This window comes from Piliocolobus tephrosceles, chromosome 21 (assembly GCF_002776525.5).
Source record: "Piliocolobus tephrosceles isolate RC106 chromosome 21, ASM277652v3, whole genome shotgun sequence".
Classification (NCBI taxonomy): Eukaryota; Metazoa; Chordata; class Mammalia; order Primates; family Cercopithecidae; genus Piliocolobus; species Piliocolobus tephrosceles.
Window position 1 is genome coordinate 20,744,645 of NC_045454.1, and position 9,830 is coordinate 20,754,474.

The window sequence follows — 9,830 nt, forward strand, 5'->3', positions numbered from 1 at the left end:
CCCAAAGCATGAGTTCATACATTACTAATTTAAATTTAACATCACAGGGTTTTATTCTTGCCTTTTATATTCCTGTTTATTTTCTTTAACAAATCTTGGTTCCTAGCAATATTAACATATTTATTAGTTTTAGACTAAATCGCTGTAAAAAGTTTAAAATTGCAACACCAATATTATTGCTAACAACAAAGCTAGTAATTGACATATCAGATTGCAGTTCTTTTAGAGCAGCTATATCCTGCAGGCCAAATCTGTCCTGCTGCCAGTTGTTGTATAGCTAAGGAAATAGGAATGGTATATATGGGTGTGTGTGTGTGTGTGTGTGTGTGTGTATATATATATATATTTTTTTTTTTTTTTTTTGAGACAGAGCAAGACTCTGTTGCCCAGGCTAGAGTGCAGTGGCACGATCTCGACTCACTGCAGCCTCCATCTCCCAGGTTCCAGCGATTCTCCTGCCTCGGCCTCCTGAGTAGCTGGGATTACAGGTGCCCGCCACCATGCCTGGCTAATCTTTGTTTTTTTAGTAGAGATGGGGTTTCACCATGTTGGCCAGGCTGGTCTCAAACTCCTGGTCTCAAGTGATCCGCCCACCTCTGCCTCCCAAAGTGCTGGGATTACAGGTGTGAGCCACCGTGCCCGGCCTGTTCCTATATTTTCCATTTCTATATTTTTAAATAATAAAAAAATGAAAAGGATAATATTTTATGAAGTATAAAAATCATACATTTCAAGTTTCAGTGTCCATAAATAAAAAGTTTTATTGGGGCCGGGCGCGGTGGCTCAAGCCTGTAATCCCAGCACTTTGGGAGGCCGAGACGGGCGGATCACGAGGTCAGGAGATCGAGACCATCCTGGCGAACACGGTGAAACCCCGTCTCTACTAAAAAATACAAAAAACTAGCCGGGCGAGGTGGCGGGCGCCTGTAGTCCCAGCTACTCAGGAGGCTGAGGCAGGAGAATGGTGTAAACCCGGGAGGCAGAGCTTGCAGTGAGCTGAGATCCGGCCACTGCACTCCAGCCTGGGCCACAGAGCGAGACTCCGTCTCAAAAAAAAAAAAAAAAAAGTTTTATTGGAACATAGCCGTACTTGGTTGTGTACTGTCTATGGCTATATTTGAGCTACAAGGACAGACTCGAGTAGTTACACAGACCAGATGGCCCACGTATCCTAAAATACAGTCAGTTCTCACTGTTCACAGTAGTTATGGTCTATAAACTTGCTGCAAACATGGAATTAGTGCATACCATTCCACTGCTTCTAGGGGAAATACAGGGTTAGCTTCCTGTAAGCATCTGGTCACATTTTAGTCAACTGATGAATGCATAAGCTTATTTTGTTGTTTTTCTTTTTTTTCTTTTCTTTCTTTCTTTTTTCTTTCTTGCTTTTTTTTTTTGAGATAGGGTCTTGCTATGTCACCCAGGCTGGAGTGCGGTGGTGGAATCTTGGCTCACTGCAACCTCCACCTCCCAGATTCCAGAATTCTCCTGCCTCAGCCCCCAGAGTAGCTGAGAATACAGATGCATGTCACCATGCCCAGCTGATATTTGTATTTTGTAGAGACGGAGTTTCACCATGTTGACTAAGCTGGTCTCGAACTGCTGACCTCAGGTGATCCACCCGCCTGGGCCTCCCAAAAGTGCTGAGATTACAGGCATGAGCCACCATGTCCGGCCTTATTGTGTTTCTATTTAAACACCTTAATATATATTATTGATTCATTAACACTTGAACTCATGGCCAACAGCTCCATAACTCATGCCTGAATGAAGCTTATCTAACACATGTATTTTTTCTATAAGACACAAGAGCGCTTTCTCATTCATAGGAACATTCAACAGCACTTTAGCACTACTCCATTTGGGGTCCCTTTGAAACAGCAAAATCACCAGCAATCACAAAAATATGAGAAGCCAAGGTACTAAATGGACGGTAAAAAGGGCACTTGTTTACAGTATGAGAGCTGAAATAAGAAGACAGAGAGTCACTTTGTTTGACTTTGGCTGAGAACATGCCTGTTAAGGGACTCAAAAATATTCACCGCTCTTCAGATGTCCACAAATAACCACAAAGGTGCTGCAAATATTGACTCTGGGTTTATACAAAAAAAGTTTCAGGAAGTAGATGAATTCACAAATACAGAATCTGTGCATGAAGATTGACTGTATTTACCATCAGGCCCTGTAAAGAAAAAGTTTGCCAATCCCTGTTTTTATATGTCCCTCTTAGTTATACAGCTAGTGTTTAAAAACTACTTGAAATAATTATTTTCCCTGTGCCATCAATTATGTCTATAATTGATTGTACCCCATTAAATAAGCAAAAAGAAAAAAGAAAGTTTTCTTTATAGAAGAAGGCCAGCTAATAACTATCAAGTGTTTGATTTTACGTGGCTTAGACACTCTGCTTCAAATGCATTTATGATGTTTGGTTTTAACAAGGATTTTGCACAGTATAGTATTTTCCTTAAGTTCAATGTCATTTCTGTGTCATGGCAGCCACCACCTGCAGTTAGGTAAGACAGTGACATCATTAACATGGATGCATTTTCATGGCATGAAGGCTAGCCATTGGTAGGGTAATATAACCCAATTTATCAGTAAACGCTGAGTTTTCTTTGAAGTCAGTCTCTGATTTCTTACAGTACTTGATGTCTGCTTTACCTGCTAGTAACCAATTCCCCTGCGTCTTTACAGAGCCTTGTCACTCACTCAGTGTAAATAAAGACAGTGGTGGAAACGAGGTTTCCCAAAGTATCCTTATGTGCAAGAGTGTTTCTTATTACTTTGGAAATACTAAGCTGAGTTTAATGTTTATTCTTTTTCTACCAACAGACACAAAAAGGACAAGCACATTCCTTAGAATATTCAATAAAATTTTCTACAGGGATATTTAACCCCTTATGTCTTAAAATATGTATTGGGAGGCCAGGCATGGTAGCTCATGCCTGTAATCCCAGTACTTTGGGAAGCCAAGGCGGGTGGATCACATGAGGTCCGGAGTTTGAGACCAGCCTGACCAATATGGTGAAACCCTGTCTCTACTAAAACTACCAAAGTTAGCCAGGTGTGGTGGCGGGCACCTGTTGTCCCAGCTACTCAGGAGGCTGAGGCAGGAGAATCACTTGAACCCGGGAGGCAGAGGTTGCAGTGAGCCAAGATTGCGGCACTGCACTCCAGCCTGGGTGACAGAATGAGACTCTATGTCAAAAAAAAAAAAAAAAAAAAAAAAACAAGAAGAAGAAGGAGAAGGGGAAGAAGAAGGAGAAGAAAATATGTATAGGCAACTGTAAAAATGACATAGATTTTCAAAAACATAAAATAAAACTTTCATATGTGAAAAGTACAATAATGAAAACTAAATACTGCCCAGAAGCAGTGGCTCACACCTGTAATGCCAGTACTTTGGGTGGGAGGATTGCTTGATCCCAGGAGTTTGCGACCATCCTGGGGAACATGGCAAGACCCCATCTCTAAATAAAATATAATGAACTAAACTAAAATACAATAAAATAAAATTAGCTGGGCATGGTGGTACATGCCTGCTACTCAGGAGGCTGGGGCAGAAGGTAGAGGCTGCAATGAGCTATGATCACACCACTGCACTCTGGCCTGGCGACAGAGTGAGACTCCTTCTCAAAAAAAAAAAAAGAAAAAAAAAAGGTATGTATGACAGAGTGAGAAGGTCAAACATATTTTTAGTTGGAGTTCCAATTAAACATTAATATTAGAAGAAACAATAGCTGGCTGGGCACGGTGACTCACGCCTGTAATCCCAGCACTTTGGGAGGCCGAGGTGGGCGGATCACGATGTCAGGAGTTCGAGACCAGCCTGGCCAACGTGGTATATTTTTAGTCTCTATTAAAAATACAAAAATTAATTGGGCATGGTGGTGCATGCCTGTAATCCCAGCTACTCGGGAGGCTGAGGCAGGAGAATTGCTTGAACCTCGGAGGTGGAGGATGCAGTGAGCTGAGATCGCGCCACTGCACTCCAGCCTGGGTGACAGAGCCAGACTCCAGCCTAAAAAAAAAAAAAAAAGAAGAAACAATAGCCAAACAATTTCCAAAGATCATGAAAGTCCCTAAACCATTGACTTTAATCCCTTAACCTAGACCCATCATGGAGAAACTGCAGAAAAACCAAAGATAATGAGAAAATCTTAGAGCAGCAAAAGTAAAAAGGATAAATTACCTTCAAAGTACCCATTAGACTGACAGCTGACTTCTCATAGCAGTAATGAAAGTCAAGAATGAAACGATAGCTTCAGTGTACTGGAAAAAAAAAAAGCCCAATGTAGAAGTTCATCAGTGAACATAGGGAAAAAGATGTCAAATGGCAATATTGTTATGCAAGAAGGAATGGAAAGCAATATAGGAATTATGGGGGCAAATGTAATGAATATTGATTATAAAAAGCAATAATGTTTGCTGGGCACGGTGGCTCACACCTGTAGTAGCACTTTCAGAAGCTGAAGCAGGAGGATTGCTTGAGCCCAGCAGTTCAAGACCAGCCTGGACAACATGGCGAACCCCATCTCTACAAAACGTACAAAAATTAGCTGGTCATGATGGCACGCGCCTGAGAAAGATAATAAAAATACAAGAGAACAATAATCCACATTGAAAGTAGGTGAATAAATGTAGCAAGAGTAGCCTACGTACTTTCTGTTGTCATGGGAATGAATAAAGATGTGAACCGTGAAAGCTGTAAGATTTAAAATAGAGTCACTTGTGTCAAACCCGGGCACATGAAGTCAGGGGAAGGCCATAAAGAGAGAGCTCTCACACACAGTCTGCCTGATAACAGGCAAACATTTCACAAGACATTTTTCCAGACTGCAGCTTACTTCGCGAGTCACACAAGCCCAGCTACCTGCTTATACAAAAACACTTGCCGGTTTCAAAAACCGGCTCACCAACCCAATCCAAAACCACAAGGACCTAACCATTACTCTGAGATTACAAATCCTACATGACAACTAATGACACACACCAATCAGAACTCTCCAGCTCATGTAAAACGCTGCCAGCACCAATACACTTTATGTATTTGTTTGTTTGTCTATTTATTTATTTAGAGACAGAGTCTGGCTCTGTCACCCAGGCTGGAGTGCAGTGGCACGACCTCTGCCTCCCAGGCTCAATCAATCCTCCCACCTCAGCCTCCCAAGTAGCTGAGACTACAGGCGTGCACCACCATACTCAGCTATTTTTTGTTTTGTTTTGTTTTGTTTTTTGAGATGGAGTCTTGCTCTGTCACCCAGGCTGGAGTGCAGTGGTGTGATCTCGGCTCACTGCAACCTCCACTTTCTGGGTTCAAGCCATTCTCCTGCCTCTACAGGCACTTGCCACCATGCCCGGCTAATGTTTGTATTTTTAGTAGAGACGGGCTTTCACCATATTGACCAGACTGGTCTCAAACTCCTGACCTTGTGATCCACCCACCTCAGCCTCCCAAAGTGCTGGGATTACAGGTGTGAGCCACTGCGCCTGGCCTACTTTTTGTATTTTTAGAAGAGATAGGGTTCCACCAAGTTGCCCAGGCTGGTCTCAGACTCCTGGGCTCAAAGGATCCGCCCGCCTCAACCTTCCAAAGTGCTGGGATTGTAGGCATGAGCCACTGTACCCAGCCAAGTAAATTTTATTTAAAAACAACTCACAAAGGCCGGGCGCGGTGGCTCAAGCCTGTAATCCCAGCACTTTGGGAGGCCGAGATGGGTGGATCACGAGGTCAGGAGATCGAGACCATCCCGGCTAACACGGTGAAACCCCGTCTCTACTAAAAAATACAAAAAACTAGCCGGGCAAGGTGGCGGGAGCCTGTAGTCCCAGCTACTCGGGAGGCTGAGGCAGGAGAATGGCGTAAACCCGGGAGGTGGAGCTTGCAGTGAGCTGAGATCCGGCCACTGCACTCCCGCCTGGGCGACAGAGCGAGACTCCGTCTCAAAAAAAAAAAAAAACTCACATAATCTCCTCTTTACCCAATAAACTCTAACCTTCTCATTTGTTCTCTAGACATACCAGACACCACACATCTATGTATGTCCTGAATTGCAATTCTACTTCTTGTATATTATTCCCAAATGAAACCTTTTACCTATCGATTCGTCTCTATGTCTTTTTATGTTGACAGAACATTTTAATTTTAATTTTTAATTTTTGTGGGTACCTAGTAGGTGTACATATTTATGGGGTGCATGAGATATTCTGATACAGGCATGCAGTGCATAATAATCACCAGGGTAAATGGGGTATCTGTCACGTCAAGCATTTGCTATTTATGTTACAAACATCCCAATTATACTCTTTTATTTTTAAATGCACAATAAATTGTTGTCAACTGTAATCACTGTGTTGTGTTTTTGACATAACTGTTTTAGACTTTGATGGATTTTGGTATGCATGGTGTTTTCTAAGGTAATTCTTTTGGTTTTTTTGTTTTGTTTTGTTTTGTTTTGTTTTGTTTTTGAATTGGAGTCTCGCTCTGTCACCCAGGCTGGAGTGCAGTGGCGTGATCTTTGCTCACTGCAAGCTCCGCCTCCCGGGTTCACGCCATTCTCCTGCCTTAGCCTCCTGAGTAGCTGGGACTACAGGCACCCGCCACCACTCCCGGCTAATTTTTTTGTTTTTTTTTGTATTTTTAGTAGAGATGGTTTCACCATTTTAGCCAGGATGATCTCGATCTCCTGACCTCGTGATCTGCCTGCCTCGGCCTTCCAACATGCTGGGATTACAGGTGTGAGCCACCGTGCCCGGCTGGTAATTCTTAAAGCATAGAAATAATATATAGAATTTCCAAGCTAGTAACCATAAACAACGACATAATTTTTTTTTTTTTTTTTTGAGACGGAGTCTTGCTGTGTCTCCTGGGCTGGAGTGCAGTGGCCGGATCTCAGCTCACTGCAAGCTCCGCCTCCCGGGTTCACGCCATTCTCCTGCCTCAGCCTCCGGAGTAGCTGGGACTACAGGCGCCCACCACCTCGCCCGGCTAGTTTTTTTGTATTTTTAGTAGAGACGGGGTTTCACCGTGTTAGCCAGGATGGTCTCGATCTCCTGACCTCATGATCCGCCCGTGTCGGCCTCCCAAAGTGCTGGGATTACAGGCTTGAGCCACTGCGCCCGGCCTAACAACGACATAATTATTAAAGCTCCTGAAGAAAACAAGGAGAAACATAAGTATATATATACATATATATATAATTGACAAGATAAATAGAAACAAACAAAGATAGATTTAAACTAAATATATTGGTAATCACATTGAATAAAAGTGAATATAATACTTAAAAGACAAAGGTTGTCAGACTGGATTCTTAAAGTTCAGGTGTATTGTATTTTCAAAAGTCATCTTTACCTTAAGAATGGAGAAACATTGAAATTAAAGATGGAGGCCAGCCACAGTGGCTCATGCCTGTAATCCCAGCACTTTGGGAGGCCAAGGCAGCAGATCACTTGAGGTCAGGAGTTCAAGACCAGCCTGGGCAACATAGTGACACACTGGTGATACAAAAAATAAAAAAAAAATTAACTGGACATTGCAGCACGTGCCTGTAGTGCCAGCCACTCGCAGGGACTGAGGTAAGAGCATGGCTTGAGCCCAAGACATCAAGGCTGCAGTGACCCATGATGGTGCCACTGCATTCCAGCCTGGGCAACAGAGCTAAAAGCCTGTCTGAAAAACTTAAAGAAAAAAAAAGAGAGAGAGAGAGAGAAGAAAGAGAGAGAGAGAGAGAGAGACGAAAGAAGGAAAGAAGGAAGGAAGGAAGGAGAGAAAGAAAAGAAAGAAAGGCAGGCCAGGCGTGGTGGCTCACGCCTGTAATCCCAGCACTTTGGAAGGCCGAGGCAGGAAGATCACAAGGTCAGGAGTTTGAAACCAGCCTAGCCAACATGGTGAAACCCCATCTCTAATAAAAATACAACAATTAGCAGAGTGTGGTGGCACATGCCTGTAATCCCAGCTACTCAGGAGGCTGAGGCAGGAGAATTGCTTGAACCCGGGAGGCAGAGGTTGCAGTGAGCCGAGATCAAGCCATCACATTCTAGCCTGGGCAACAGAGCAAGACTCTGTCTCAAAACAACAACAACAACAACAACAACAACAACAAAAACCCTCTCAATTTGCTAATTAAAAGGGAATGAGTCACAACTATGATTTATAGTAAAAAAGACTGAAACATCTATCTGATTAATATAGTTACTTATTATTACTGATTTCTTCTTTTTTATTCCCCTTTTTCCTGTATGTAGCTTTTCATGTGCATATATGTATGGGGTACATGAGGTGTTTTGATAAAGGCATACAATGTGTAATAATCACATCAGGAAAATGTGATATCCATCACAAGTATCACTTATTTGTGTTACACACATTTCAATTATACTCTGTTATTTTTAAATATACAAGAAATTATTGTTGACTATAGTTACCCTGGTGTGCTGTCAAATACTATATCTTATTCATACTATCTAACTATATTTTTGCACCCACTAACTATCCCTACCCTCCTCCTCCCCTGCCCACTATCCTTCCCAGCCTCTGATGACCATCATTCTACACTCCATCTCTGTGAGTTCAATTTTTAATTTTTAGTCCACAAATGAGTGAGAAAATGTGAAGTTTGTCTTTCTGTGCCTGGCTTATTTCACTTAACACAATGCCCTCTAGTTCCATGCATGTTGTTGCCAATGGCAGTATCTCATTCTTTTTATGACTGAATAGTTGTATATATATACCACATTGTCTTTATCCATTCATTGACTGATGGACATTTACATTGCTTCCAAATCTTGGCTATTATCAACAGTGCTGCAATAAAAATGGGAGTGCAGATATCTCTTCAATATATGAATTTCCTTTCTTTTGGGTATATATCTAGTGGCAGGACTGCTGGATTATATGGTAGCTCTGCTTTTATTTTCTTGAGGAACCTCCATACTGTTCTCTGTAGTAGCTGTACTACTTTACATTCCCACCAACAGCATATGAGGGTTCTCTTTTCTCCACAACCTCAGCAGCACTTGTTATTGCCTGTCCCTTGGATAGAAGCCATTTTATTTTTATTTTATTATTATTTTTTTTGAGACAGAGTTTCATTCTTGTTGCCCAGACTGGAGTGCAATCTCGGCTCACCACAACCTCTGCTTCCCATGTTCAAGCGATTCTCCTGCCTCAGCATCCCAAGTAGCTGGAATTACAGGCATAAGTCACCACGCCTGGCTAATTTTGTATTTTTAGTAGAGATGGGGTTTCTCCATGTTGGTCAGGCTGGTCTCAAGCTCCCAACTTAGGTGATCCACCCACATCGGCCTCCCAAAGTGCTGGGATTAACCGGGCCTCCGGCTGCCTAAAACCCATTTTAACTGGGGTAAGATGGTATCTCATTGTAGTTTTGATTTGCATTTCTCTGAGGATCAATGATATTGAGCACCTTTTCACATACCTGTGACCATTTGTATGTCTTCTTTGGAGAAATGTCTATTGAGATCTTTTGCCCATTTAAAAAATCGGATTAGATTCTTTTCCTGTTGTTTGAGCTCCTTATATATTATTAATCCCTTGTCAGGTGGATAGTTTGCAAATTTTTCTCCCATGCTGTGGGTTGTCCCTTCACCTTGTTGATGGTTTCCTTTGCTGTGCTCCAGAAGCTTTTTAACTTGATGTGATCCCATTTATCTTTTTTTTTTTTTTCTTTTTTTTTGAGACGGAGTCTCGCTCTGTCGCCCAGGCTGGAGTGCAGTGGCCGGATCTCAGCTCACTGCAAGTTCTGCCTCCTGGGTTCCCGCCATTCTCCTGCCTCAGCCTCCCAAGTAGCTGGGACTACAGGCGC